Below are 10,359 nucleotides of genomic sequence, written 5' to 3' on the forward strand. Positions count from 1 at the left end.
CAAGAAATGCACCTTACAACAATACTTCCTGACTGTACCAGTGGCGGATCCAGAGGGGGATTCCGGTGTTTGGATCTTCTACCTTCCCCCTCTTCAGAAAAGTTTGCTTTAAAAAAGTAAAATGAATTTTGAGAGTGGAACTACCATCCAGTTTGAAAAGCAAACTTAATGGTAGATCCCCCCTCCCCTTTCAAAAATTCCTGGATCATCCCCTGTACTTAAATGGTAGCATCTAGATTTTTTATCATGGAGGTGGGGTTAGGGTAGCGTGAAACGGACATGTTTAAAATGGGGGGGGGGGGGGGGGGGGGGGGGGGGGCTCATGTGCCCTTCAGTTACGCCTTTGCTGAAATGACCCTGAGCGTATAGCATTATATATTTTTCACATTTTCCCTATACCTGGTGAGTCCCGTGAGGATCCGGGTTAGAATAGGTCCTCAGTACCCCCTTGTTTGTCGCAAGAGGCGACTAAATGGGGCGGTCCTTCGGATGAGACCGCAAAAACCTAGGTCCCGTGTCACAGCAGGTGTGGCACGATAAAGATCCCTCTATGCTCAAAGGCCATAAGCGCCGAGCATAGGGTTAAATTTTACAGCCCTTCACCGACAGTGGTGACGTCTCCATATGAGTGAAATATTCTCGAGAGGTACGTTAAGCAATATTCAATCAATCAATATACCTGTCTATTTCACGGTACTATTGCGATACATTACTCTGCTGAAGACCACATACCGCTTACCTTCCTCCGCCGGGTCCGGACATGTGGTACTGCTTAATTATGATAAAAATCATCTGTAATCGATTACTTCTTCCAAATAGATACAACTAATTATAAACAGATATTTTACTTATATTCTAATTCAATGAATTACCGGAATGAGTGTATCTATACTAATATGCCCTATGGTTACTCTCTGGTTAGATTTAGGGGAAGTTACTTTGAAAATTACTGGTAAATCGCCGTGAACATGAAAATAAACGTTTTACCAGTAAACAGAATTGGTTTACACTATGCAGTGGAGGTTTTTCATTGGTAGATTGATTATGTGTTGTCCAATCATATTTCTGTAATTGTACTTATAATCTACAGATATTAAATATCTATTAAGTATATAATACATGCAACAGGTTGCATGTAATAAGAATCTAATGACCAATATACACATTAAATATGTTTACAGAACAGCACATTGTCTCTGGTATCGATAGCGGGGTTATGTTTGGGTTCCTCGTTTCAGTTTATTAAATTATAGGTTATTTGCCCTCGCTACAATGAAAAGATAGAGCTACAAGCATCAACACAAACTTAAACATCCGCAATCCACATCTCCCAAACAAAAATTAGAATTGATGTTCTCGTATGAAGGTAAAACACCCCCCTCATTAAATCAGTTTGAATCCTACACTAATTGTTTAATTCAATCATCTAATTCAACCTTATGAATCCGTGGAGATCCGGGTTAGAATAGGTCCTCAGTACCCCCTTGCTTGTCATAAGAGGAGACTAAATGGGGCGGTCCTTAGGATAAGACCGCAAAAACCGAGGACCCGTGTAACAGCAGGTGTGGCACGATAAAGATCCCTTCCTCCTCAATGACCATACGCGCCGAGCACAGGCCTAAATTCTGCAGGCCTTCACTTGCAATGAGGACCTCTCCATACGAGTGAAAAATAATATACAACCAACCTTATGAAAATGACATCACTGCAGTCACTGAAGCCTGTCACTGTAGTCACTGAAGCCTGTTACTGTAGTCACTGAAGCCTGTCACTGGAGACCCTGACTTAGAGCACCAGAAACACTGAACCAGGGGTCATGAATTCCAGAACTGTGTTAGTAGCCTCTCTGCTCATTATAGTTATGCATGTAGTTTGTAGAAATTAAAAGAATTTTAAATCTTGCATCTTATTGATAGATTAGGAACAGGGATCACAAAATTCAGTGTCACTATCGTATAAATGCTAATTACCAGGCTGTCGAACACAATTAAAATATTCATATGTTAATTCACGTCACACGACGAACAAGACACCTCAGTGGCTCAAGTGATCATAAATAGAATGTTCCTCAATACCCTTGATACGAATATTACTGCTGTAGATCTGCATACAGAAAAGTACAAAACGTACAGATATCTACTTACTCATGTTTACATTTCCAATATCTGTACAAATTGTAATGATAACCATTTTCTCATGAATGCTTTGCAATTGTACCAATACGCGTATGAATACAGATAAAGACTAAGAACGTAAATTTTAACGGCTGGGCATTCCGACAGAAATGAAAGCAGAATATATGTACCAGTATAAGAAATAAATAAAGGATGCCTGCGTGAAGCCTCGCAGTTCAAACCCACGTGTACTTTTAAAAATTAAATTTATTTCTTAAATATTCATGTTACATTGTAGTTAAGTCCAAGGCTGTCTTGCTTTGTGTATTGCGGACATACATTGAGGGAAGGGTGTGGAGTAAAAACGTTAAAGTTGAAACGTGAATATAGCTTTAACAAGAAAAAATGCCTGTGGAGGTAAAGAAAATAAATTGTCGATGATAATCTTCAAAGAGAGGTAGAAATGAAATTAAAAAAAAGAAAGAGAAGAGAATTTATCATCTCACAGTTACAAAGAAAATGTTATATCATATTGGTCATAGAAATTAACATTTCTTAGTTTCCAGACAACAAACAGTTCATTCTCATGGATACATGTACACTATAGCATAAGGAATACAAAATAGAGAGTAGGGCAAACACAGATCCCTGTCCAGAATCACTCGAAGTGGGATTAGGAGAGGCTCAATCTGTAGTCAATATCATTATGTAAAGAACGGCAGAACAATACCCCCATCAACCAGTCATTTGAATTATCTCCCTTCGCGGGGTCAGGCAAAGGATAATCGATGTATAGTTAAGTTTTCCTTTACCCTACCAAGTGTAAGAGAATACAATTGTGAATTATAGCCAAGTATTTAATTTTTCGTGCATACGCACCCGGGGACTTTATTGTGTCTGACTGTAATTGATGAAAATAAAACAAATATCAAAGCTGCTGACCAGAAAACTACTCAGGTCGACGCAAGAAAATGATATTTCACCGCAAAATGGCGGACAAGGGGCGTAACTTTCAGCGAAATGTTGCTCTATACAGGGGGCGAACATCAATTGACAATAATGTCAAGCTATAAGATTACAAATACTGTTAACTCATGATTATTCTTTGGGGATCAATATTAGTAGATTCGTGGATCACCCCTACCCACGAAAATACATCCTCAAGAACATTGACCATACACAATTCTAAGTTTCTTTATCAAACTTTAATAGTACTTTTTTTAAATTCCGATCACATTAGGTATTTATACAATACGTTATTTATACATCACACTAAGACTCCAGCGGAGTTGTTCATTCCCGAACAAAATCTAACTATGTTAAATGTTGTTAGAGGCGTCCCGTTATAATTGCGTAGTTACAATTAAAAACCAAGGGAACAGAAAATATCTGTAATTATGTCAGTTTTTTGTGCAATTTTCCCATGAAAATTAATAATCCAGTTAGCGTGGTTTGGATTTAGGGTTTAAGTTACTCCCCCCCCCCCCCAAAAAAAAAACCCCGCTTCCCCACGCTTCAGTAATATTTTGGATGCCCACGATCACTTACCCTCGCGCCTCCCCGAACAATGATGATTCCTCAATAAAGAACTTTATGTAATAATGAATAGCGATGTCAAAGTTTTGTTTATGATATTATTTCTATACATTGATATATTCCATGTATACGTATAGAATTCATCCAAAATTCCTTTCCCCTTCACGAAAAAAAGTCCCTGAAATGGGGAAAGCGGAGCCGCAGTTACGTAGACAGGTACTCTCCACGAGTCGTCTTAAAATATCTACAACCCCAAAACTATCTAGAAATTACACAATCTGATTAAAATCAGTCCTTTTTTATTGTCGGTATATTTGTAAAAAAAAAAAAAAAAAAAAAAAAAAAAAAACATACACAAAAAAAAAAAAAAAAAAAAGAGGATCGAGGAGCTGATTTTAATCCGATTGAAAATTACATTTCTAAATAAATGAGAAAAAACCTTACTTGTAGGAGCAGAAGACCAGAGTCCTGGCATCATGAAAAGGAATATACGATATTGGATCCCCAGATCTGATCACCAGGATACAGACCGCCATTTACGTGAGGATGTTAGAATTAGTCAGCACTGATTCTATTTACACAACAAAGCGATCAAAAACTGACAGAAAACTTGTTAATATCATTATCATAACTACAGACGCCAAGGGCAACACACAAACCGAGAGATTGGATACCAAAAGGCCACAAGTTTCGACATTTGCTGTGGATATAGTGTATGTTTGCTACAAAAATCGATGTGAGATCGAACTTATTATTTTCCATATCGTTTTATATTACAATGACTCAGAATGAATGATGTTGTAGATAACGGCATAATGGTCAAAATTAAAGGAAGCTTAAAGAAACTTGTCAAAAAGGAAATCCATTCATATGGTTGTTTGATTGGCATCTTAAACTTGAAATTGACTTGGCCTATTTTACTGGAAAATAGGAGAAAAAATAGCTGGCTTCCAGATTCATCATACATGACAAAATATCCAACCCGACATGATCACCATATATAAAATAGATTGAATAGATTTCTGTGTGCATCGCTCATTTAATGCACTTCCTAGTATTCAGAGAGACTAGAGTATTGTTAGAATTCATCATTCAGAATTTTGTTTTGTAAACCTATTATCGTCCTGTGTGTTGGCCTATTTACCAGTGGAAGAAGTCTGTGTATATTGTACTCTGTTTCAGTCGGAATATCAAGATAATGGCAGAAATATATGTTTTTAAATGATCTTACATTTGTTGCGAAACACAGGCTCCGTGGCTATAAACTGAGAATATACTTTTTAAAGTTAAATTTTCAAATTTATCTAATTCGCGAAGTACTGATACTTATTAAGCCAATGAAATTCATTTTGAGATAATATTTTAAATTCAATTGAAAATGACGGTGGGGTATTCGTGTGATCAAGCCAGCTGGTGAGTTCGAATATACTAGTAATATGAGAGAAAAAGTTTCGACTGGGAAGTAAAACTATATATCGTAATTTAATGATAGTTTTCTGAAAACGAGTGTTTCATTTAGAATCAAAACCCAGGCATCAAGCAAAAATACTTTTATTTACAGATACTTCAAGCATTGTATAATGTAGGCTATAGCATTATTAAATTGGATGTTCCTCAAAAAATAGCATTATTAAATTGGATGTTCCTCAAAAAATGTACTTATCCTTTTCTAAATTACATCATCTGCTGAATTTCCTTATTTCTAAATAAATATTGGTTGTTGTTTTTAATAAGGAAAATGATGTTGAAATTTGATGCTGTACAAACAAAATGCATGCATGCATTTTAAGAGGATATTAATTGATTGTACATACCGTCGGGATACAGGTTAGATTAAGTCCTCACTACCCATTGCTTGTCGTACCAGGCGACTAAATGGGGCGGTCCTTCGGATGAGACCGCAAAAATCGAGGTCCCATGTCACAGCAGATGTGGCACGATAAAGATCCCTCCCTGCTCAATGGCCATAAGCACCGAGCATAGGCCTAAATTTTGCAGCCCTTCACCGGCTATGATGACGTCTCCACATGAGTGGAAGATTCTCGAGCGAGACGTTAAATAATATACAACCTATTGAATGCACATTTCTCAGTCCCGTACTCTCATGTTATAGCAGAAGTACTTCTAAATGATCACTCTGAATTTTACACCCACTTTAGGGACAAATCGTGCAGGCACATTTGACCGTGCTTAGACAAGTGCCAAGAAAGAGACGAGTTGCTTGATTGACAAGGATATGTTCCTGTACGCTATCAATGATGCTGAGATGTAGCCCAAACAGAAGTTTATATACATGAAAACGCGGATCAATCTAACAAATCCTATAAAGAATACAAAATACAGAGTTGGACAAACACGGACCCTGGACACACCAGAGGTGGAATCATGTGCCTAAAAGAAGTAAGAATCTACCATTTACATGTAACATCTTTTACCGTAAATCACATTTTATCCCCGAGAACTACATTGACGGGTCACGAGACTTATTCATTTGCGAAAATTAAGTTGTTGCGAATAAACTCTAAAATAAACAAAACAATAATAAAAGATGTGCTCTAAATACTATAACAAGAGAACTTTCCTTTCAACCATTGACACTGCAGCCCCATTGGCAATATGTTTGTAGTTTTTGGTAATTAGGTTTTCCAACAACAGTATGCTGGAATTCCCATGGACACGAATTGTGCTCCTTTATCATATAACTTGTTTTTATATTCTTATGAGGCAGAATTATTTGAGAAGAAAACATATCTTGGTATGGCATTCCACTCGACATTTAGATACATCGTCGACATTTCTTCTATCTACAACATTCGCTTTCATTCATATATTGCTTAGATATATCCCTGCAGTGAACTTGTAATTAAAAACACACCACAGAGTTTTCCACTTTTGTTTCATATTTCAAGTGTATAATTGTATATTTATTTCAACTACTGTATTTTATATCATTTGATTGTACAGCGTGGAACTTTCTTAGATTTTAGTAATTTTATTTCACATTATTGATGTTTTGCTAGCATTGTTTTGATATTATATGTCTTAGGCCATGCCAATTTGTAATCTAGTTCGTCGGATTCGCCGCTTCTATTTGTAATAAATCCAAATTAAAATATTATCCAAAAATAATATCCGCCCGCGTGTCCACAAATATCTGCGTAAAATATTTTCGACTTTTTACAACAAGCGCACAAACGATCTTGATGCATGTTCCTGACAAATGAAAAGAAGGTTCTCGAAAAATGTCCTAACAGTGTAATACGGTGTTTTAAGTTATTCATTATATTTATCTTAATACATGTATGTACGATACTTCATAACACTGGATTGGAAGTTGTTCCTTATACTGCAATCGAACTGGAAGCCGAAGAAAATTTTGAAGCTCTATTCGATGCCACTATTTAGAGAACATCGATAGCGTACGATTGATTGATTATATATTGTTCAAAGTCTCTCTTGAGAATATTTTACTCACATGAAGACGTTACCATTGGCGGTGAAGGGCTGCAAAATTTTTGACCTATGCTCAGCGCTTATGGCCAATGAGCAGGGAGGGATCTTTATCGTGCCACACTTGCTGTGACATGGGTCTCAGTTTTTGTGGTCTCATCCGAAGGACCGCCCCATTTATTCGCCTCTTACGACAAGCAAGGGGTACTGAGGACTACTCTAAATCGGATCGACAGTTAACGACAAATTCACAAAAGGTTTTTGGTGATTATTAATTATGTGTGTTCTATTAAAATTCAAGAAAGTACTAAAAGCGATACATTGGAGATTTCAAAATTGGACATGTCCCTAGCAATATGCATAGATCTGAATCAAAAGTTTGTAGAAATGAAACTAAATTTTTTTTTAAAAAAGATCTTATGAATTAATGTTGCAAAGTACATGTATTAGGTATGAAGTATTTGAAACCTGAAATACTTCTTATTTATTGTAAACTATATCAACAAAGTTGAAAAATGTTAAGTTCACGTGGTAAACAAATGATATCTGATGATTTTAGATCTTTATTTTTAAGCGCTCGCTTTTTAAAATCACACTTAATTCAATTAAAATTATTTATATTTCTTGTATTCGCTCGCCTCATAATTTTATCTCCAAAATAAAAAATAATATTTGTAAAATAATTTCGCCCTCTCGCCTCACTTTTTTGTTTGAAAATCCGAAGAACTATTTTACAAATTGGTGTGGTCTTAATGCTATTATAATTTCCTTTTACTACTTTTATAACATGCTGTATCATTTTTATTGTGTGCAGCGCTTTAGAGTGCTTATTTATAGTCATATAGGGCGCTATATAAATAAATATTATTATTTGGTTATTTCATTGAACATAGATGTTAACGACAAAGTAATATACCTATGACAACTAATCTTTATGACAGACGGGATGACTTCAGGTTCTCCATCGTCAACCTCATTCCATTATCACCCGCATATGGTGTTCATGCCTCTTATCCAATTTGATACATGTACGTGAGGGCATGTTCTGTGTACGGTCAATTTTAAATCGAGTCAGGCCTCTGAATAATAATTTATCTTAATGTTACATAGTTTTCAACAGCCTCGTTTAAAGTCAGTTTGGTCGTTGTAATGATCGTATTGTAAATTCAAACTGTCAGCTTTCTAACGCGCACGGCGGTCAACAGGGGATGCTTACACCTTGTTCCACCTCTGGTGTTTCCAGGGTCTATGTTTACCCTATTCTCTGGTGTTTCCAGGGTCCGCGTACTATTTACCCTATTCTCTGGTGTTTCCAGGGTCTGTGTTTACTCTACTCTTTGGTGTTTACAGGGTCCATGTTTACCCTACTTTCTGGTGTTTCCAGGTCCCGTGTTTACCCTACTCTCAATTCGATAGTTTATGTGGGATTGGTCACTGTTGCCGTCTTCAATTTTTCATGATACAATTTCTTCCATAAGTATACTGATTGCTATTTGACAAAAACGCTCTCAGGAGATCCGGACCTATTGCTACATTCCTAATGACGACTTATTGATTCCCTGGGAACGGTTTATTCTCATTTGGAAAGATAATTCGAAAGATATGACCAATTTGTATTACTTTCAGATTCATATCTTTCAGAAACGATGAAGGAAAATATTCATATTGAAAAGATTTCGGCAGAATCGATAGTGTGTAAGCACGTGTCTGAACCGCTGTCCGACTTCATCTGTACACGAGCGGTCTGTGATTGTACAAATACGTTTGTCAAAGTCAAGCTGTAGCAGACGTATGACCAATGGTCTGGTGCTCAGCGGCGTCAGTAAACAGTTCCTTATATAGAAATAAATAATATTTTGAATATCTAGCAGTTAATAAAATAAGTTAATCTTTCACCAGTGTTGTTTTATTTCGACTTTTCTTTTTGTAGAATGAAATGAGAGAGAGAGAGAGAGAGAGAGAGAATACAAACCAATACCACTTTAATACCATAGTGTTGGATGAAAGTTGCCGATATCGAATGGTGATCAATCTCGTAACTCCTATCTACGATTCTACGAAGTCGATACAAAGTCATGATAGAAATTATATAAAGCACTAAACTGACCCTATACAAAGGTACAAAGAATTGCCAAATTTTCGGGACAAAGAGATTGATTGAATATTGTTTAACGTCCCGCACGAAAAATTTTCACTCATATGGAGACGTCACCATTGCCGGTGGTGGGCTGCAAAATGTAGGCCTATGCTCGGCGCTTATTGCCTTTGAGCAGGGAGGAATCTTAATCGTGCCACACCTGCTGTGACACAGAACCTCGGTCTTTGCGGTCTCATCCGAAGGATCGCCCCCATTTAATCGCCTATTACGACAAGCAAGGGATACTGGGGACCTATTCTCTCGTCCTACCTGAGATTAATTAAGTGTATCATTGTACTGAGGACCTATTCTCTCGTCCTACCTGAGATTAATTAAGTTTATTATTGCTACTTCGCGCATTGTGGATCTGTTATCCATTGGACGAATAGGACGTGCCCTAATTCGCTCCCCCCGAAAGCATTGATTAGATAACCAAAAACAATAAACACGCAGTGTAAATACGTTTGTAGCTTTAGGGTAGTTTTAGTGCTAGTGTTTTTTTTCTTCTCGTATATGTTTAGTTATCTTGTAGAAAACTTTTCCTTTGTCCTGAGGAAGGGACAGATTGTACCAAAAAATTGACAATCTAATTGTCCGTGTTGTTGGTCATTTTAGTGTTCTGTGTATGATAGTACGAGACAAATGCATAGGCCTAAATTGCAACCCTTCACCGGTAATGGTGACGTCTTCATATGAGTGAAAAATTATCGATAAAGAAGATACAATCAATCACATATACCTTCAACATACGAGTTCAACTTTGCCCAGTTACTGTGTCTTGGTTCGGATCAGACTTATTAAAGTAGATTGATCCTGATGTGATGTCATAGGTTTTTGCAAAAATCTTTATTAAATTAAATTTTGCGCATGATAGAAATATATCTTTAAGAGGAATTTTATTCACCTGATAAAAAAAAATTTGGTAAACTATTGATAGTGAATTCTTTTTTTATATTTCCATAGATAATCAATTATTAATAATTTAAAAAAAGAAGTTTTGTGGTGGATACAATATTCTTGATTAAAATAATTCGCCGACAAAGAGAGATGACTTTCGTAATGATGGAGAGCAGCTCACCAGTTATCTTTCTTCTCCTATTTTAAATGAACTCTAATTACTTC

The 10,359-nt window shown here is 36.5% G+C and overlaps 2 long non-coding RNA genes across 2 annotated transcripts; one reads left to right on the forward strand and one right to left on the reverse strand.

Annotated features, from left to right (window-relative positions):
- LOC125664095 (uncharacterized) lies at positions 1 to 4,396 on the reverse strand. The gene is made up of 3 exons (XR_007365716.2): positions 4,095 to 4,396; positions 1,688 to 1,846; positions 1 to 106 (listed from the first exon to the last, which is right to left on the reverse strand). It is a non-coding gene; the product is annotated as an uncharacterized LOC125664095 (long non-coding RNA).
- Positions 4,397 to 5,712: 1,316 nt separating this feature from the next.
- LOC130051205 (uncharacterized) lies at positions 5,713 to 8,919 on the forward strand. The gene is made up of 2 exons (XR_008799597.1): positions 5,713 to 6,050; positions 8,742 to 8,919. It is a non-coding gene; the product is annotated as an uncharacterized LOC130051205 (long non-coding RNA).
- The last annotated feature ends 1,440 nt before the right edge of the window (positions 8,920 to 10,359 follow it).

Source organism: Ostrea edulis, chromosome 1 (genome assembly GCF_947568905.1).
Source record: "Ostrea edulis chromosome 1, xbOstEdul1.1, whole genome shotgun sequence".
NCBI lineage: Eukaryota > Metazoa > Mollusca > Bivalvia > Ostreida > Ostreidae > Ostrea > Ostrea edulis.